Source organism: Pseudopodoces humilis, chromosome 1 (assembly GCF_049639895.1).
Source record: "Pseudopodoces humilis isolate 2021_Gansu_Grassland_sample_001 chromosome 1, ASM4963989v1, whole genome shotgun sequence".
Taxonomy (NCBI): Eukaryota; Metazoa; Chordata; class Aves; order Passeriformes; family Paridae; genus Pseudopodoces; species Pseudopodoces humilis.
The window spans coordinates 88,759,336-88,781,423 of record NC_142200.1 but is presented as its reverse complement, the minus strand read 5'-3'; the positions used below and the strand labels follow the sequence as shown (position 1 = coordinate 88,781,423).

Genomic DNA, 22,088 nt, shown 5'->3' with positions numbered 1-22,088 from the left:
CAACATATGAAAGTCTGTTGTACCATTTTCTTTCTTTGTCACCCATCACATAGGGTTTCCACAGAAAAGTTCTCATTTTCAGATAGTTTATCCAATAAAGCATGATGACTTCTTCAGAGATTATAAGTCTAATCTTCAGTAAAACTGACCACCCCTTATGAAAATTAATAGGTCTGTGCTTTCCTGCCTATCTCATCCTCACTCTTACTGCCCTCATGGAGGTAATGCATAGAAATAAGTGACAACGCTGAAAGAAGTTTCAGTTCATTCAACTCCTGATTTCCTGAGATTGCAGAGCACAGAGAAAGATTCTGTAAGAAGACATCTGAATTCTATTTTTTTCTTCAATATCTTTGAAAGATACTCTAGTGATACATTGTGATACAGGACTATCTAGTGAGCTTTCTTGATAGCTGTGAATGTATTTGACTACACAGATGTCCCCTATAATATAATGGAGCAATGGCATTACAGAAATGATGACTATAACCTTTTAATGCCTACCTGGGGAGATTGCCCTGCAGAGAGATGACATTCAATGGTCTAGGTCACAGGAGAAGGACATTCTCCTGTAGCTGCATCCCAAGACAAGATAAACTGGCCATGGGTCTGCATTTTGGGAGCAGAAGAAGGAGGGCTGCAGTCTCAATAATAGAAATGAGTTAGAAAGACCAGCTCTGCTTCTTACGAAGGCCAGTGCAGGAAGCGTCACTCTGCTAACACATCAGCAAGGGCAGTGGAGTTAGATTGTTGCTAGTTAAAGTCACAATACTGTATCTGTTGTATGATTCTAGTGACAACTACAGCTATGAAAGATGCCTTATACTTATCAATGTTTTACCGGAAGCCTTTTTACTGTGGATACCCCCATTGAGAAATAAACTCACGAAAAATATTTGGTAAACACTGTAAGCACTGACAAACCTCTGAACATGCAGAACAGTTAGCAACACCACTATTAGGGAGGACCAATATTCATGTACCACATTTGACAAACTTATAACAAAGATGACATTACCCACCACTAAAATCTTCTCCTCTTAGATGTAAAGCTTACAACAACACCATAAAATGAACACTATAACCACTTCTTAAATAGAAACTACAACAGCACAGGATAGTGCAACTCTGAAGGCTAACCTAATGTCAAGGCCATGCCCTGCCAGGAAAAAAAAATAAACAATAAAAAGAGAAAGGCTGTTATTTTGCTGTACTGGAATGGGTTAGTGGATAAAATGCTGGGGATTTGGTTTGCATTTCCAGCTCTTTCCCAAACTTCTACAACATCAGCAGAGCTGTTTAGCCTTTATAGTCGCCACTTGTAATTAATTTCCTACTTAGATGCCTTTAGCTTCATTATGGATGGCTGAATATCTGTTTGTGTCCCCTATAAAAGACAGCAGAGAAGGATGCAGAGCAGAATAACCATTGTGCTCCATACCATGAACATATCTGTTTACCTGATTGTGACACAGGTCTACAATAACAGCACCCCATGCCAGCAAACAGCTTCTTTCTCCCAGGCCGTTTTTTAGAACAGTTTAACAAGAAGCCCACGGGACATTTCCCATACTTCAGTTTCTTTGTGCTAAGTAAGTCAGTTGTTTCTGTACATTTTCTTTCCACTCTCAGGTCTCAGTTAGTCCTTAGCTTCTCTTTGCAGCCTGACAGCTGCCATAGTTCTGCATAACCACAGAGCGCAGAATAAGCATAAAACTGGCTCGAAGTCTAAACTCAATTTCCAAGTGCATCCTCTGGCACTTTTCTGAACAAGCCTTTTATTTTGTCTCCACCTTTTTCTCCCCCTCTCCTGCTTGGTTACAGGCTTGTCCTGTTTTCATGCAGATGTACAGGCACTGATTTTGGTAGCCATCCATTTGGTAGCATTGGTAAAATATAGCTGTATTTTGTATCATCTTGCAGTACCTTCAAAATCACATGTCAACAACAAGGTTAAAAATAAAAAAATAGCAGCAAAATATATTTGCCTCCTAGCTCAGCATTTTTTTCACCCTTTCCTGAGCTTCTTTGTGACTGAGGGCTGAGAAAAGTACGACTAGGCCATTTCAGGTCTTCTAGATAACTTTCTATAACACCTCCACTGCTTGTGCAGTTATCCAGGAGTTACTGCAGATCTCAGTTTCAGCAGGATTTGCAAGTCAATCCTCTATCTGTAAATCCCAGATGGCTCAGTGATTTTTAGCACAACTATTGATCTCTTCATTCATAGATACTGGCTTCTGGGCAAACACTCCCAGCTGCTTTCATCAACCCCACCTGACTGCCACTGGCAGAAAAGACGACTTTGTGAACCCAGACACTACCCGCTAATAATACTGCCACTTTGAGCAATAAAATTAGGCAGGAATAAGCATATGGTTTGCACGTTTGCCTACCTGATTACAAGGCTGCTGCCAGGCTCCCTCCCTTGCTCTGCAACAGCTGTGCTTTTGGCAGCTGAGCAACAGCCTTCCTAAGTGTCACGCTCTCAAAATGCACACGCTCTACACACACCCATCCAGCCTTGCCGTGCCAGACAGCCCCTTCTCCGCCGTCAGCCAGCTGAAAAACAAGTTGCAATTCAATGACCAGCTCCCGTATGAAAGGAAGATACAGAGGTCGGAACAATCAATGCAATTAAGTGTTCTGAAAACAGCACAAGGCTTTTTGTAAAATGGGAACAATTGGGTTTTATCTGCCCTTTCCCCTCCTCTCATATACTACCTATAAATCAAGAAGATCTTCGGAAAATTGCTGCATATTTGGTACCAACTGCTCTGTCTTTCTCATTCTATCTTACACCACTGCAGAGCAGCCAGAATGCATTTGGGCTCCCTGGTGGTGCAGAAGGCAACTGACAGAAGGCACAGCTCCTTACCTCTACAAGGTAGGGAATCATGCCTCCTCACTGAGACCTCTGAGGAAGGTGACAAGGAAAGAAGCCAAAGGTATAGCTACCCTTCCCTCCCCACCCATGCTCTTCCCTGAAGATCACTAAGCTTGCTACCATAAATCAAGCCTCCACAAGGCTGTGGCACCAGTAGGAGATTTTAGGTGAAGTGGCATGGTATTTTATACTACTGTGACTCGTTCACATTTTGAATACTGTTTGTTAAGCTTTGTTACATGCAGTTTTGTCTCCTTCTGCAGGGAATTACTCAGCCAGGCAGTCACATGGCCACAGCAGCATAATTAGAGGATTCAAAGTGTGCTAAGCTCATCTGGAAATCATATGAGGTGGGGAGATAAACAAACCCAAATGACGACAAGGAACTACTATCTCTGTAAAAGTAGCAGCTTGTAACTTCCCCAGTGTGCACTCTCCCAGAACTTGCTGTCACAGAAAAACTCTATCAGTCACAGAGTAATGTAAACCCCACCTAAGTCTGAGAGGAACCCGTCAGTACATGGAGTTCAAAACAAGCAGGCAAATGGGCTGCAACATGCCCTCAAGAAAGAAATAGGTACAGGGAAGAGGAGGATATATATGAATGCGAGTGTATCAGATGGGGGGGGGGCAGCAGTTTCAAAAGTAACAAAATATTAGAGAATTTTAAATTCAAATTCAGGTCCAATATAAGTCTTCTCCAAGGGTCAAGGAGAACACTGCAAAGTTTCATAAAGTTTAAAGGAATCTGATACAAATATTTACATATGAGATTTTGGGTTAGACCAGCTCCATAATGTTTGGGAAAGTATCATGTAGGACACAAGAAAATTAGGACGGTGCTGTTTATAAATGCAAGTGAAACACAGAGAGCTCTCTGACTTTTTCACAGTGGGATCAACAATGGAATCTGCACTTGATTTAAAACCTAGCCCAAGATGGTTCTTTGTCTGCCCTGACTAAGCTTAAGGAACATTTCATTCATTGCTGTGGTACATACGAGTTGTGCATGAGAGACTCTGCACCTAATGGCTTGGATATCCCATCTGTATGGCCAGGTGTGGTGCTAGGATGTGAGGCCAAACAAAATGATCCCCATTTCCAGCGGATGCTGTCCATGTGGTTAGGCATATTCCTTAGGGTTCCTTAAATCCTCAGTAACAGATATGCTTTCTTCCTTCAGTTGATAAACTGCTTCTAGATGACTTTCAACTTCTTTCACAAAATGCCTGTCATATTTCTTTCCTGATCACACTTTTGCTTATTATTTATTTTCTTTCTATTTAACTTGTGTAATGAGGTAGCCACTTTGATTTTTACCACTTCACTGATTTTGCAGTGTAATGTGACAGATTTGTGTAATTGTTACTTCCTTTTTCCCAGCATTTCCCTTCCCTCATGCCCCACACCAAGTATGTATAGCTACCAGCAGCCTTGTCTCTGCAGTCAACTTCCTGCATAGCACAGCTCTTGTTTGTAATTCTCCTTATAGCAGGGCTATTACCGATGCTTCCAAAATGCATGCAAAGAGACAGCCAAAGACCAGAATCTTCATGGAAGAGGCACTGACAGATGTGTGGAGATCCACAGTGGGAATGGGCAGCTCCTCAGGTCTGTGATATGTGTCCTGAAACTTTCCTTTGGATCCAATCCAGCCTGAAGCACTTTAAAATATAAATCTTTCAGCTTTCCAAAGTGCTTCCCCAATCACTGTGTACTTCCACCCTCAGTGAGGAGGGAGCTGAGGAATGGCAGACAGCTGTCACCATAGAATCATAGAATATGCTGAGCTGGAAGGGTTCCACAAGGATCATCAACTCCAATTCCTGGCCCTGCACAGGACACCCCAAGAATCACACCATGTGCCTGAGGGCACTGTCCAAATGCTTCTTGAACTCTTCAGGCTTGGTGCTGTGACCACCTTCCCTGGGGAGCCTGTTCTAGTGCCCAACCAACCTCTGGGGGAAGAACCTTTTCCTGATATTCAACCTAAACCTTCCCTGAGACAACTTCAGGTGATTCCCTTGGGACCTGGGCACCACAGGGAAGAGATCAGTGTCTGCCCCTCCTCTTCAGGAGGCCTCCCCTCAGTCTCCACTTTTCCAGGTTGAATAGACCAAGTGGCCTCAGCTGCTCCTCATACCTCAAGCCTCAGCTTCCCCTCAAGGCCCTCCTTGTTGGCCTCCTTTGGATGATCTGTAATAGCTTCATATCATGCACAGGAAAATAAGCTCAGGAGAAAGAGCTATTGGAAGGACAGGTGCATACCTGCCCCTGCCATATACATGAGTATTTTGCTCATTCTGAGCTGGTGATGTTTGTGGACACAGTGATACAAATGTGCCTGATATTGCAGAACACAGCAATCACGCAGGGGCCTCACTGTCTTTTGGGATTGCTACATCTTTTTTTCTCTCTGAAAACCTTTCCACTTTGGGAATGACACCATGCTGACACTCTTGTCTCTTCAGCAAGTTGCCCTTTCCTTACCCATTCCACTTATCCCCTGAAAAGCACAATCAGGAACCCTACAGGAAGTTAATATTCACAACAAAAATAGAAAAAAGAAAATGCTGTTGAAGTCCACTTGCATTGCTGAATATTTTAATGTGTGAGTCCCCAAACGTAGCAGGTATTCTGTGACAGGGTGTATTTGGTATTGGACTCTAATCTGCATGAAAACTGGCTGAAAGAAAAGCTGACAGAATATACTGACTACTATGATTTTACTGTCCTAAAACTATCAGCCTCTGGAAGGGACATACAGTACTTGCTTAACTTTGTATCATTTTTCAGCAGAAACCTTTACAATAAAGAGAAAAAAGGGAGCTTAAAACCAGAGTAAAGTCCATCCAGTGGAGATCTGGATCAAAATCTGTTACCTGTCTTGTGAAAAAGACAGCAGTGTCTTTTTCTGTCTTACCACAGTTACCCCCTATAAATCACTAGATGATCAGGAAGCAGCAAGTCCAGTGGCGTGGTGATATTGAGTACTCTCTGAACAGTTTAGGAAAGCAATACCTAATGGTCATCTCATGAACATCCTTAATAATCTGACACAAAAGCATCACAGAGCTTCATCTTGAACTATCTGTGCTTGTCTGCTCCAGTACAGAGTTCTCCCCTTGATGGAATTTTCCAGTCTCCAGCCTCATCTACGTGGTGACCCACGTTAGTTGATTGTAACAATAGCTTGTTGACTTCCATTAAGGGGATCCACATTTACTGAAGAATCAGGTGCTTTCTCTTGCTAGTTTCATCATGTGCAGCGTAAAAAAAAACCCAAAAACCCAGATCTTCGTATTTTAAACCCACTAAGAAATATGGAATAGCAGTCTCTGCAACTGTTCTTTGATTTGCTATATGTGGTTGGTCTATTCTTTTTACTTTCTTTGCTTTAAAAGTAAACCTCATCAAATTTGTGATTCTAGGATATTCACATGATGTGAGGAGCTGGGAGTCCATGAGAAACCATGAAGTTGTGGTGCTGTGTTCCACACAGAAAGTCTGAACATTTTGGGTAGCCATCAATTCCCAGTGCAGCTCCACCAGGTTCACTGAACTCAGCACAGTGTGCCCAACCCAGCTGCCATTTGTTTCTGCTTGGTAGAGATAAATACGAAAAAAATCTCATTTCATCAAAATTGTAAAAAAGCTTTAAGACCTATCAAAGTGGGAAATGGGCAAAGCTATCTTGTGTCAAACACAACGTAAATGTGAAACAGAGACAGCAACACGTTATTCTAGTTTTGCTAGACTGGTTTATTTTTAAATGCTGTATCTCTGTGAAGCATGTCTATCAAATTATTTTTTCTTTCCTCTGTATAACACATGAAAAATGCCAAAACACCAACAAATCCAAAACCTTGTCTACTTCAAAGTCCCTAGAAATAATGTGAATGCCTAGCAGAATTTTAATGACAAAGAGAGATTTACTGCAGATTAATTTGATTAAGTATCACTAAATAATGAGGCATTTCAGGGGACTGAAAGATACTGGGGGTTTCTGAATTCAGTCTTTTGTCTGTAATATTTTGAGCAATTTATTAATGAAGTTCATATTATGTAGGGTTTCACAGAGGCAAATTAAATGCATGTTGTTATAAAAAAATGTCCACAATATAAATATTCTGAGCATAAAAATGTGGTATTTCAGAAAAAAAATCACAAAACAAAAATGCTTTAGAAACAATAATAATACTTTTTTAGCATACATAATTTTCCAAAACATTCAACAGAAAGCATAGAAAATTAATCCTTACAACACTGCTTTGAAATTCAGAGATAACTAATTCTTCTTTTACAGATAAGGCCCACTGAGGAAGGACAGTAAAACTGTTTGGCTAAAGACATAGGGAAAGCTAAAGCTAAGAGTTAAAGGAGTACTAACAGATAACATGTTTCCAGACCCACATCTTACATTCTTCTTAATGAATAACCCATCATTTTAAAAAAAAAGGACGTTATTGAATATTATTATATTGAAAGGCCACATAATTTTGCAAGAAACAAAATAACTGTGCCTATGTGAAGAATAAGTACATAGTTCAACCATAAATTTGCATAACACCCTTTTTAATACACAGACAGCTGTACTAGGGGAAAAATACAGTCAGAAAAGTTGGGCTTTACAATGTATGAGTCTCTTCCACCCAATCAATCTGGATGTTGTCTGCTCCAGTAAAGAGTTCTCCCCTCGATGGAAAAGCCATAACAAAAGCAGGAGAATGAAAATTGCTGGTCCTCAGTATCCTTTAAGAGAAGGGTGACAAATGTGACCAACAGCTCTGTCAACCACTATATAAAAAGACAGGCTGTAGACTCATGAGGGCCAGAGCAAGTGGCATTCATTAAAAACATGAGATTAAAAACATTATGAGATTTGGCTTTAAAGTCAAATCTAAATGCAGTGGTAGAAAAGCAGTTAAAGCCATAGAGAGGATTCATTACTCCATGGGTATCTCGATAACTTTGCAAGGAATTCTGGCCAGCACCTCAAGTCAAATTTAACCCTTTGTAGATCTGCAGACTTGTGTGGAATCTTCACTGAACAAAATTCTTAAAAAACTGGGATGGCTACCTAAAGCACTTTGTAGCGAAAGGAATTTCAAGAAAATCTACATTACCCTAACAATGAATCTTAATATAGACTAGATTAATTTGTTCTTATCTCACTGAAGGTCTGGAACTAACTGTGAAAAAACTCATATTAAACTTTCTCACCTTATCTGGCAAGTTCCACAGGATTTGGGGCTGTCAAGGTAGTGAATGAATGAGAGAATGGCTAAGCAGGATTACCATGACACAGTAACATAAAGGTGAATATAGTGGTCATCTGAAGCATCTCAAGTGACACAACTTTTTGGAATTTGCTGCATGTTAAAGAAGAAAGGTTTTAAATGGGATCAAGAGTAAAACAGAGCAACTGAAGAGAGGTGCTCATGCTTTTGAATGGTGGCAATCCAACCCAGTGGAAATTATCGACTTCAAAAGGCAATGGTAACAGGTGAGAATGGGAAATGAAATGGTCAATACAGCATAGAGACAATACCATGAAGGGCCCACATTTTGCCTAATACAGCTCCCCTGAAGTGAAACAGAATAGAATTTTATGCTATTCCTAGGAATAGAATGGAACAGACTATTTTAGTTGGAAGGGACCTAAAATGATCATTTTAGGATGTCCAATTGCCTGGCCATTTCAGGGCTGACAAAAAGTTAAAGCATGCTGTTAAGGGCACTGACCAAATGCCCCTTAAACAATGACAGGCTGGGAGCATTGACCACCCCTCTAGGAAGGTCAATGGCTTCCTCTAGGAAGCCTTTTCCAAGGTTTCACCACCCTCTCAGTAAAGAATTACTTCCTAATGCCCAGTCTAAATCTCCCCTGGTGCAGCTTGGAACCATTCCCACACATCCTATCATTACATCCCAGGGAGTAGAGCTCGGCACCTCCCTCCCCCCTTCCCCTCCTCAGGAAGCTGCAGAGAACAATGAGGTCACCCCTCAGCCTCCTTCTCTCCAAGTTAGACAAGCTCAAAGTCCTCAGCTGCTCCTCACAGGACTTGCTTCCAGCCCTGTCACCACCCTTGTTGCCCTCCTCTTGTACCTTCAGGGATCTTTGTGACCTTCTTAAATGGTGTGTCCAGACCTGCACAGAGTGCTCAGGGTGAGGCTGCTGCAGTGGGGTAATCCCCTCTCCTGGCTGGCTGGTTATGCCATGCTCGATGCACCCCAGGATGAGGTTTGCCCTTGGGGCCGCCAGGGCACGCGATGGCTCACAGGGAGCTGCTGCCCACCAGCACTCCCACATCCCTCTCCACAGGGCTGCTCTCCAGCCATTCCTCCCCTAGTTCATACCTGTGCCCATGATACTGCATCCCAGGAGCCAGATCCAGCATTTGGACTTGTTTAATTTCATCCCACTGATGACTGCCCAGTGCTCCACTCTATCTCTCTGCAAGGACTCTTGTCCCTCAAGAGAGTCAGCAGCACCTCCCTGTTTCATACCATCAGCAGACCTGCTAATGGGGCATTCAGTTCCTGCCTCCAGGTCACTGAGAGATATTTTGAACAGCACTGGCCCTAGAACTGATCCTGAGGAACGCCACTGGTGACCAGTCACCAGACAGATGTAGCCTCATTAACCAAAACCCTTTGCATCCTGCTGTGCAGCCAGTTCTTCAGTGCATACCACTCATTCCAGAGATGGGCAACTTGTTCAGAAGGGATGGTATCAAAAGCCTTACAACAGTCCAGAAAATTACATCTGCCATCTTCCTTCCACACACCAGGCAGGTGATCTTATTGCAGAAGGATATCAAACTAGTGAAATGGGACTTTCCTTTTGTGAATTCGTGTTTTGTTTGATTGCTGCATTGGTCTTTAAATGCCCTTCAGTACAATCCAGTTTAATCTTCTCCATAGTTCTTCCAGAAACTGAGGTTAGACTAGCAGGTCTGTAGTTGCCTGGGTCTTCCCTCACACCCTCATTGCATATAGGGCAACTTCTATTCTAGGCAAGATCAGGGAGAGGAGCTGCATAATGCACATGTCTGCAAAGCACACAACCTCTTGTGTTAGGGAATGCTCTGTCCTGAGGGCCTAGGAAGCCACAAAGACATGTAAGACTCCCATATGGGTTTTAGGTTCTGTGCTCTGTGTGGCACCTTAATATTCAGTACCTACATACAGCTCATGCCTCTGGGGAGAACTGCTTGTGACCTGTGGCCTAAGCAACCTGACAAAGAGCTGTTGGCATTAAAAGGATCATGGAATTAGGTGGGTGCACAGCAAAATTACTGTTCTCTAAGGTTTTTGTTTTTTTTAAAGAACTGACAGAGACCAAACGAGTAATTTCTTCTAACCACCCATTTGAGAAGATTTTCAGAAGACATATGCAGAAGATGGCTCACTTTAACCACTCTGAGCTTCTTAAATACAGAAAGTACCTGAGGACATCTAGGTTGTTCATGAAAAATGTTTGTGAAAACGATTTTTTTCTTCCTTCTAGCAAATTCATGAACAGAAGCTACAAAAGCCAAAAACCAACCATTAACTGGTCAAAAATAGGTATCTGAGCATATAAATGGGAGATTTTGGAAAGCCGGTTTGTGGAAATGTCCTGCTTTTGCAACAGCTAGAACCAATGGAAATGTATTTGAGCATTTCACTGGCTGAGTTTGCTGTCACAAACAAACCCAAAGAGCTGGATCTGAACTCCAGTTTCAGAATGTGTGGATTTGACTAATACATTAGAGTATTATATCCAGAGCCTGCATCTGAGCCTATAAATCTGTATGCAGAGGGGGAGATGTAAGCACATATGTGGGGTTTTAAAAAAAGCCTGCAGGCTCCTCTACCATTTTGCTCAGTTGAATTTAACTCCCTAGAGCAAAATCTATCTCCTAGTACACTTGCTATATCCATTGTATGTATACCTTAAACTGTGTTGAACTATCTTAAATGGTCATAAGTAATCTCCACGATTGTCAGGGTAACATCAAGCAGACGCTTTTCATCATCCTACCAAAGAGCTATCTAAAAGACTCATCTCTGCAATGAGTAACTACACTGCCACTTAAAATAATTTACTGTATCAGCAAAGAAGTGGGAAACCATCAAGATTAACAATCATTACAAAAATCCTGTCCAGCTATGTGCTGTGGATTGTGAAAAAGATCTAAAAATGTTAAAAAAAGAGTAAGCCTTAAGACACTAGGTAGAAGAAGCTGGACTAGCAATTGACACTACCAAGTAGAAAATGAAAATTTTGATCTTTTAGAACCAAGATCTAAACTGAATTATTACTGCAGCATTTTTAATACATCTTTGTTTTCTAACTTTTCAGAGAAATGCTTTTATTCTCTTATGCAACATATGAGAGAGCACAGACTCAGTAGTTGCAAAGAGTTAATGAGAAAAACCCTCAATACTTGTACACTTCAAAAGTGATGCTTAAAAGAATCCACACAATTTTTTTCCACAGTAAATACAAAAACCTGTCACAATACCAAGAGCTCACCTAGTGTAAATACAATATAGAGGATCCAATTCATGTTGGAGGCATCAACTTTATAAATATCTTCCTCTTATGTGTTTATGGACCACTTCAAGGACATGAATACTGCTTTTGGGTCTGAAAAGTGGGAGATGAGGTTCCTCTTTTGTCCTGCTCTACCATATTCTCCTTTGGTCTGTACACCTTTGACCTGCAGTCACACTCTTTAAGTTGCATGAAGCCACACTATCCATGCAGTCTGGGAGATGAAAGGATTGAGAGCAGCTCTGCAAATGACTTAGGGGTGCTGGTAACTAAAATACTGGATATGAGCTGACAATATATACTCACAGCCCTGAAAGCATCAAACAGCACCCTGGGCTGCATCAAAAGCAGCATGGCCAGGTGGTTGAGGGAGAGGATTCTGTCCCTCTCCTCTTCTCTGGTGAGACTTGGAGTGCTGCATCCAGATCCGGGGCCCTCAACACAAGAAAAACCTGGACCTGCTGGAGCAAACCCAGAGGCCACAAAGATCATCAGAGGGCTCAAGTACATCTCCTATGAAGACAGGCTGGGAGAGCTGGACTTGTTCAGCCTGGAAAAGAGAAGGCCTTGGGGACACCTAAAAGGAGCTTATAAGAATGATGGGGGCAGACATTTTGGTAGGGCCTGTAGTGGTAGGCATGGATTCACCAAGGACCTGGGGGCCTTGGTGCGTGACAAGTTGACCATGAGATGACAGTGTGCCATTGTGGCCAGGAGGACCAATGGTATCCTGGGGTACATGGGGAAAAGTGTGGCCATCAGGTTGAGGGTGCTGATCTTCCCCCTCTACTTGGCTAGTGAGGTCACATATGGAGTGCTGTGTCCCTGGGCTCCTCAGTGCAAGAGAGACAGTGAGCTCCCGGAGAGAGTCCAGTGGAGGGACACAAAGATGATTTGGGGTCTGGAGCATCTCTCTTCTGAGGAAAGACTGAGGGAGCTGGGGATTTTAGTCTCAAGAAGAGAAGACTGAGAGGGGATACTGTTAAATATCAAATATATCTCATGTAAATATCTCAGAGGCAGGTACCAGGAGGATGGTGCCCAGTGACAAGATGAGGAGCGATGGCCATAAACTGAAACATGAGAAGTCTCACTTCAACATGAGGAAAAATTTCTTTACATTGAGGGTGGCAGAGCACAGGAACAGGTTGCCCAGGGATTTCGTGGAGTCTCCCTTTACAGAGACTTTAAAAACCCACATGGACACGTTCCTATGACACCTGCTCTAGATAACCCTGCCTTGACAGGGGGTTGGATTAGATGATCTCCAGAGGTCCCTTCCAACCCCAACCATTCTGTGATTCTATAAATCTAAGGACAGGTTTGATGGCAATCTGAATGACTTAATCTAGTTGAAGATGTCCCTGCCTATTGCAGGGTGGTTAGACCAGAAGAGCTTTAAAGGTTCCTTCCAACCCAAAGCATTCTATGACTCTATAGACCCTTGTTTGTGTGTTGAAAGCCATCCAACCTCCCTTATTGCTACGTACAATCAGACAGAGCACAATCCAGAAACTACTGCTGTAATTATTTTGAAATACTGTGTCAAAAAGCATTTATTGCTCCAATGTCAGTGGGACTGTACTCATCAAGCAAGGATCCCTCTCAGGAACAGTACAGCACTCTGGAAAATGTCAAAGCTGACTAGCTTGACCTGCACTCAGACATCATAAATTTGTCCATAAATTTTTCCACCTTCGCAACACAACAAGACCATCTTGTCATCTGTATCCTAGCAGTTACCAGCATCTTTGCTTTTGGTTTCTTAAGCTTATTCAAAGAAATCAAATTAAAAAATCCAAAATAAATGGAACTCACACAAAAAAGGGCAGTCAGCTAAATTCAGCTTCAGAGCTGATGTCTAATATGCCACAATTCAGTGACAACACATATGAATAATTCCCAAAGTGTCAATGAAAAGAAGTCACATCTCTACAGGAGGTGCAAGAAGGTGCTCTAGAAACCTCCCTGCAGGGGTTTCCATAGGATTTTATTCTGCTCTGAAGGGAGATTTCATATGATGCTGAACTGTGTGATGCACCAATAGCTGCTGTAGAACAAACCAAAGCTCCTTGTGCACCAGCCCTCTCCAGTTACATCCCAGTCTGGAACCAGAGAAGTCACAATTATTAAAGACAAGAGAGAATGCAAATTAAAACAACCAGCCAACTGGATAAATCAAACAAAACAAGAATTTGAGATGTACCAAATTTCTGATTTAAAAAACAGTAACAGTAAGGACTTTGACCTTTGAAGTCTTGTCTTAAAGAAGTTTCTTGCCTGGCAACCTTGCCATACACTTGCACATCCAGACACAAGAGGAATATGGACTCTCAAATCCTTTAGAGAAGTCCTCAGAAACACTTTAAAGTCAAGGAAGAGTAGTGAGTTATTTGGGTCTTTTGGCAAAGCTTCAACCAGTTTATAGCCCCAGCTCCCAATCTCTATCTTCTTGCAAGCATTCACGACTGAGAGCTCTGTACTCAAGGAGATTGATTCTACAGCCACGTCAACCCAAAGAATCACCTTCCTTCCCTCCCTCACAGCAAAACTTCAGCTTTATGAATTCCTGTACTCATTGCCACAGGATCCCTTTGTTTCTCATAAAACAGTATTGTTTTTTTTTTAGCAGCAGAAGTGATGCATAGTCCAATGTGGTTGTTAAAATTGGGTAACAGAAAATTATCGTACCACAGTACTTGGAGGAAGAAAAACATATCAAGAAAAGTCTCTCCTTTTTCATTCAGAGAGAAATAAAATTAAGGGACTACAAAAGAAAACCACATCAAAAAGGTTTCCGGTTCTGAACTGTGCTTTAAAGGGCCATATGGTGGATTGTCCAGTTAAGACAGAGAGAAGTTGAAGTACCCTCAGAGCAGTGGATGGAGAGTTCACAGCAACAAAACCATGATTTAAATCTTGAAGTCTCTATAGCACTGCAAGCTGTAGCCTTGGTCTTAGCAATCCTTTGTGTTCTTTTGGTCAGCACTTCAGACAGCCTCATGAGGACATAATTCTTTATATCTGTGCTCCATAGAGTCTGCATTTCAGGAAAGCCTCTTTCTGCAGCTAGCATGAAACATCCAGGCCCTATCTTGGAGACTTTGGGTTTTTTGGAAGTCTGCATTGTTCTGTGGTTGACAGCAAGTCCCAGACCTTCCTGCTGTGGAGCATCTTTCACAATGAAAGGCTTCCCCTAGCCAGCACTTAGCAGAACTGCATCTGAAGAATACTTTCATCATTTCTTCCCATGTTTAATGTGTAAATGTATCACTGATTGGAGCCCAGGGGGTATAGACATAGCACTAATTTCAACTTGCGGAGGTTTCTCATGAATGCTTTTGTTGTGCCACAGAAGACAAAAATCAGTATTCCATTTCCCAAACCCCAATTCTATGTTAAAAAAGGTGTTTTGCATTAGTGAATCTAGTCAATACAGGAAAAAAAAAGAAAAAAAGAGGGACTGTGGGCCAGGATTTTCTCGTGCACATCTGTATTTCCTTGCTTATCGACACATGTTTAAGGCAAGTGATGTTCTTCTTCCCCCATTCAGGAGGGCCATGGAGTCCACTCTTCTCCTGTGGGCCCTTCATCCTCACCCTCAGCTGAAAGGATAAATTGTTGCCTGAACAAGAGGCACTCACTGAGGATGGAGCTGCCTGAGAGCTGGGGAACCAGCACTGCCAGTGTTCCACACTCTCAGCTCCTTTAAAAGGCAGACCACAGAATGCTGACAAACCAGGCAAAGGAAGTCTGAGACAGTTCCAGCAAAAGTTCACTTGCTTTCTTTTCTGTTTTGAATTCTGTCCAAAGAACATTGTAATTTCTTGTCTGCTTTGAATTCTTTCCAAAGAACATTGTAATCATCGTCATTCTGATGAATCAGCTTTTGCAGGTAGGAAAAAAGAAACCATTTTGCTGGAGAGCTTCTCACTAGTCCATCATGAGGTCATGAACTTGGGATGCTTCCAGTTGGTACTACTTTTAACAAAAGTCAGTAAAACATTTTGTCCTCCGGCTAAATCGTGTATTGGATATTTCACATATAAAGAATGAAAACCCAGAGTGGTGTAAGAGTTTTTTGGGGGAATTACTCATCCTATTTTATGTACAAGGTAAAAGATTGACTGACACAATTTTAGAAGCACCTAAAATTGCAACTTTCCCACGTATAAGACTCCTGTAGTTGTCAGATCTGATACCTTACATTTTGCTATAAATTGTACTGCGGTGTTGTAAATCCTGGGACTAGATCAGAAGGACTGAGAGACAGCAGACCTTCAATCTGTCATCAGCAAGAAAAACTGCCACCTAAGTTCTAAGGACCCAGAGAAGTACATTTTTAGCTCTTATAAATTAATTGGGCAACTTTGTGCAAGTCACTTTACCTTTCTCTCAGCAAGCACTTCCCTTCATCTCCTTGGCAATCTTGCCTATTTAGATTGCAAGATTTTTAGAGGAAGGACTGTGCTTGCACTACAGATACTTAAAGAGGCTCCAGATTGCCAGAACTTCTATGTTTAATTGTAATATTACCAGTGCAGTTAATGAAAACATAACCATATGCTATTCTAAAGCACTTAAGCACCGTGGTGCCATCTATCAGGTGAAGAAAAACAGTTGTCTCTTGTTTTCTCTAACAGAGTGTGCAGACTCTTAAAACCGAATTCTCTATTTACAATTGTAATAAATATCAGGAAAAAAAATTTTAGGACCATAAGAGTCCATGCTTCAAAATCTCATGGCAGTCACTGTTTAACATGGAGAAATTTCCCTGAAAGACTTTTTCTAGAATCTACTATACAAACATTTTGTGAAAAATGAAGTTATTTTAAATATTAACTCTACACTGTTCAAAAAGTATGTGGTTTCATAGAAAAATATCAAAACTGACCTCAACTGCCCAACATATTTTTGTGAATCTGAATCACTGCACAACAGTGGCACTAAGACATGTGACATGTCCAGATCATATCAACAAAGGAGATTATTTCCAGGACCCAACTGGAAACTCCTAAGGGATGCTGCACAGAGGGGCTGAAGAACAGGTACACATCTAACAAAGGAAGCTGGAAAGGCTGCAGGAGTAATGGGCTACTTTTTTTCACACGGCTGCAGCCTAATCTTGGGCACAGAACCTGCTTCTGATCATCTCAGCATCTTGTGGGGATCTTCCAGCAGAGTCCACGTCCAATTAAGAATCAGACTTTGCCCCACTTGTTTTGTAGGATGAGTAAAGCTCAAACGTGCTTAAACACAGCAAAAAAACCCCAAAAACCCACAGTGCAAGCCAGCTTCTTTGTTTGCAAGCATGTTTCCACACAAAGTTAATAAAGCTGTAATTTCTGTACATTCCTTCGTATCCAGTCAAAAATCAAAACATAACAAGAGCCTTTATCCTTTTTTTTTAATTCACTTAAATTAATTAAAGCTTATTTAGTAGAGTGAGAGGTTAAGATGTCATTATCTGGCTTCGATATTTGCTTGATGAGTGAAGTTTATAGAAATGCAAACCAAACATTTCAGTTGTTCCATAGCAGCTCTGATTGAAAAATTTGTTCAGCAAAATTAAATGAATCATTATGGGTATATTCCCTTTTTTTTTTTTTTGGTCCACTCTCCTATCATGTATGCCTTTTGGAACGTCTTATCATAGGGATAAATAGAATGAACTCTGGCTGCTTTACAGATGAATTATATCCCAATTAAAATTTTAGCTCAGAAATGTCTAATGGCTCTTCCTTCTTGTAACCTGAGTGCAAGTTTAAGGTTTGGCTTTGAGGATAATCATTTAGTTTTACAGCACAGTGATGTCAATTAAAGAGATTTGCTTCACACTGAATATAGAGCTCCAAAGTCTCAAACTACTAATGATAAAAAGATCTGTAAGCCTTCCTAGAAGTGGAATGAATGTTGCCTTTTGGAAATGCACAGTGCTTGATTAAATATGATGGTTTAAAACTAATTAAACCACTCATCACACTCCCGAGGGCCTGTATATCCTACAAAGAATTCAACTGGACTACTTGGATAAGAGAAAGAACTCACTTGGTTATGCCTCTGCCTGTTTTACGTTTTACCAAAGCCATGCTCTGCTAAATGCACCCACCTTTGTATATTAGTTTTAAAAGGATTCAGGGTTTTTTAATAAAAATCAACTGAATTATTCCTACCATTTCTCTCTTGAATTATTTATCTTCTGAATTATTTCCATGATGAATTTCTTTCTTTCTTGCAAATCCAGTTTAGTGCTCATAAAATATATGTCCCGAATGGGTATACTAACCATCTGCCAGCATGTAGGCCTGTCCTAGAACAAATATGTGAATATGTGTTCCTGAATTTCACCAACAACCAAATAATATAAAAGCAGTGCTATCTGACTATCTAACCATTCAAAAAACTTTCTTATTTATGAGTTTTTTCTGAGTGATGTGCACCGGCATTCAGCATGAGCACCAAACATGAGGATAGGTTTGGCACAAGAAAATGGTCAAAGATGCTAATAAACATTGAAAAGATGTAGACTACCTAACATGCATTTGTTGCATCCTACTGTACATAAAGCTTATGAATTGTGAAGAGACTTGCAGTCTTTTTTTATTTTTTTTGATCTTAAATTTGTGATCAGACCTATACTTGTTTTAAACGTGGGTACAAATCCTCTTTCTCTCTCTGTCTCGGTCAATTAACATGAAACACCTTTTTACTTGCAGTGTTTTCTGGTGTTGAACTGAAATCCTTAGAACCATTTACAATGAATTATTTTATGCATTCAAATGACTACACAACAGAGTGCAAAGAGACTAAATCTCTGCAAAAGCCTTAGCTAGTCACCAGTGCTCAGCGAGGAGCAGCAGTACAGCAGCATTCACAGCAGCACCTGTGGTGTGGAAACTGCATTTGTGCAGAACACGACTTACCTGCTTGGGCTGTTCACACCCTCCATGAGGAAGTTAAATACTTGTCTGCGCTTATACCTACCAGAGCAATACTTGTCTACATGTACCTATAAGCTAGAGTCCTCTCATCTAAACACAATCAAGATCTCTGGGCATTGCTGTTCTTTTGCTTTCTTTGCATCTCAGTGTTATTCATTACTTAACACCTCCAAGCACAGAAATTCTGTATGTAATTAATATGTGCATCCTCTTCCCTGTATTGCCGTTATAGATCTTGGCATTAAGCACACAGAACAGTGTAACATTACTTAACGGATGTTGCCCCCTAGCAGATAACAAAGAATTACAAGTGTTGCCTGTCAGCAAATAGCTTTTGTCTTAAAAAAATCTGGTGAGTTAACTCAATATTGCTTATTGAAACTAATAATAAAAACCATTATCTTGAGAACGATTTCTCTACAGATATGAATGCATGTGCTCAAGAAAAGAGAAATGCTATTAATGGTCACTGCTACCTTGGGCCACAAGGCATTTAATATTCTCCTGGGGGAATCCGAGGTCTGGTTAAATACAGATATACAGACACGACAGGCTTTGGATGTGTAGAGACTTACAGTTCCACAGCCAAGCTTACTGCAGCCAAGCTGCAGCTCTCCTGTGACTCCCCCAGGAACTGGGAGCTCTCTGGAGATCCAAGCTCATGGAAGCAGGACCAGATTTTATTGAGGGGAAAATAAGAAAGAAAGTACACAAAACAAAGCCTCTGTCCCAAGAATTGTAAGGATAGTCCTGAAAATGTGATCCCTTATATCTCAAACTCCAGAGCACAAGTACAAAGCACTGAAAATTTAATTTAAAAATATCTCAGGAAGTTTTATTTTCTTTTGGGGCATGTCTCAAGATTTCGAGCTCCTGCTTCTGACACTGCTATTTGAATCATCAGAGAGCTCTGATCACAGCCAGGTGCAAGCCTGAGACTCACTGGAGGCAGTGGCAGAAGAGAGGAGGGAAAATCATAGATAGAAAAGAAAAATGATGACATGCTTAACACTTTTGAATCCCAATAAGAAAGAGAGCAGAAGAAAAATTCTCCTTTGCAGCCTTTCCAAAATTTGTATTGGTGAGTGCTTAATAACTTTATTAGGCCACACAAAACATTTTTTTTCTCAAAATGAAAGGAATACTTTGAATTTGCATCTTCATCTTTTTGTTTTTCCATCTCTTCAACTTTAATTACCACTTAACAGATGCTAGTTGATTTTTGTTATCATCAGCTTTTTATTATTACTTGATCATTAGCAGGACCCATATCTTCCACAATCATTCAGTTTTACCAAGTGCTGCATTTACTGGAAAATACATGAAAACATTAGTGATGAGAAGAGTGTGTGGGCTATTGGAGCTGTGTTTGCCAGACTGCCACCTGGAGTTCACGTTTGCCTCCTGCCACCAGATGTCAGTGCTAAAAAATCTAAGTGTGGCACACCAGCACGGAGTGGCACTTCCAAACCACGCAGAGGTGGGCAATAACATATCTAGGCTTGAAACCTCAGCATCAACGAAAAATAGCCATGGATCACACTGTAAACAAATTTCCTTTCATGTGCTGAGGTGGTGGTGCTACGCTTGCCCATGTTCTAGGGGTTTTGTTGAGTTTGGCTCACTTTGCTCAACTTTCAGTTCAGGGTTATTGATCTGAGGAAATTTGCTTATTGAAAAAACTAATTGCTTTTATGTTGAGATAAGAGAAATAAAACATAAGCAAAACAAAAGCTGATGTAAAACTATAGAAGATGGTTTCTTTTCGGGGGAGAATAACAAGAAATTCCATGAAGTATTTTGTCCTTAGCTACTACCCCCTGGAGTTGGGAATTACAGAAACCACCATCTTTTGGAAACAGTTTTGTAACCTGGTCCCAGATTCCTGTTTCCTGTGATCAGAGACATTTGTGAGATCCCCCAAACAAGCAGCTGAGTTTTTATGAGGGAGAGACAGACAACAGTACACCAAGCACTACTCTTTGGTGGGGAAGCACTCTGAAGACCCAACCACCATACCTGTCAGTCATAGCCAAGATGATCTGTCCCTGAATGTTGAGCTTATTTTCCCTTCTGGGCTCAGAGAATCTAGGCAGGTCTCTTTCCCCTGATCCTCATCAGGAGAAATGAGCTGATCACCACTCTACCATAAGGGACAAAAATCCTTGTGAAGAGACGCATAAAACCATCTGAACACTCACACAACTCACCCAGGGTGGCAGTGGCAGAGTTCTTGCCTGCCTTTCACAGCTCAGCAGAGGACAGCACCTCTCTCCCTTCATCCCTGCCTTCAGCAGTGGGGAAGGTAAAGTCAGCCCTGGGTGAAATTCCTTTCTGCAGTCAGGATTAGCACCAGTGGCTGGCAGCTGTGGGACCCTGCAGGTTATACTGAGGAAGCCCTGTGGGGACCAAAATCCACCAGCACAGCTTTCTGACACATTCAACTAAGCCTCTGCTGACCCTTCTGGCCCTGCTCGAAATTCAGAGCATTTGCATTCTTGGGAGAAAGAAAATCAATCCCAGCAGCCTCATCTGAGACCATTTAAGTGTCTGTATTGACACACATGTGTATTTTTTGATACACCTGTGAAGAATGTTTGTTTCCCTCTGCATGCAGCTTTTCAGCAAGTTTGTGTGCAATCACTAAGAAGCTCTAATCTGTGCACAGTGAACACTGAGAAATGACATATGCTTACTTTATATTTAATAGGCCTCTCATTTGTTTAGCAATGAAATGTATTGTCAATAAGTTTAATGATGCTATTAATAATGCCTGTATTCACAACAATGCATAGTCCATAAAACATTAGTGGGTAAATTTACTGTGCCAATTTATTAACACATTAGACCAAACCAAAATCATTCTGAATGTGCACATATCGGAGTAGCTTTGAAAATCTGACTATCCCTGATTGTAAGCAAGGAAATTGCTGTTGAACTTGTGAAGTGTTTTTTTTTTTTTAATTCATATTCAAATTACTATGAAATTATGAAGCTCTTTCTTAACTGATGATCATCCCTCTAATCTACTAATTATTCCAATTCCACAATAGACAGAGTACTTTATAGTCATTTCTAAATTGCTTTCATGTTCAATTACTTATAATTATACAAACAAGTCTAAAATTGATGATCCGTGCATATAATTATAGATTCTGCAACTCAGCATAAGCAAATAAAGGAAACTACCCTTACTATGACAACACAGTTTCTAATAGTCAGGCACTGCAAATTTAATTGCAGTAAAGGGTAGATGGTATTATTATGTAATTAGTAACAAAATTGTTATTTCAGGATAATTAAATGATCATGTGGGCACTGGAGCTCAGTCTTAGAGCAATCTTCTTCTGAGTTTAAGGTGAAGGAGCCCTACCAGATTCAAAAGATGAGTATATTAAGGTGAACAGTGTTTTCTTCTGTAAATATAGTTAAAAATATCATGACAAAATTATGCACAAAACAGTACTGATAAAGTGATTACTTCTGGCCTCTGCACTACACATCATAAGTTTCAGAAACTCCTTTCAGATTCCTTCCTCTTAGTTTCCTCTTCCATTTTACCACACTAACAGAGTATGTGGTTCATTCTTTGGAACTTAGTTACTATAAGCCTGGCCTTTCTCAGAAATAGAAAGGTCACTTATAAGGGAGACAACCACCTCAAATTTGTGAAAAACAAGACTGAAGGGACCTAAACCATGACTAGTGAAAGCAC

General features: G+C 40.9%; 1 protein-coding gene across 7 annotated transcripts in view; it reads right to left on the bottom strand.

Moving 5' to 3' along the window:
- The window catches only part of PHACTR1 (phosphatase and actin regulator 1), a 297,005-nt gene that overhangs the window by 165,482 nt on the left and 109,435 nt on the right, over positions 1–22,088 (bottom strand). The window contains exon 1 of one of the 7 annotated variants that reach the window (XM_088062224.1): positions 2,397–2,440. The exons of the other annotated variants lie outside the window; for them this stretch is intronic. The gene's annotated coding sequence lies outside the window, so the exon portion shown is untranslated. Of the gene's footprint in view, positions 1–2,396; positions 2,441–22,088 lie in introns of those variants that run through there. 7 annotated transcript variants of the gene reach the window in all.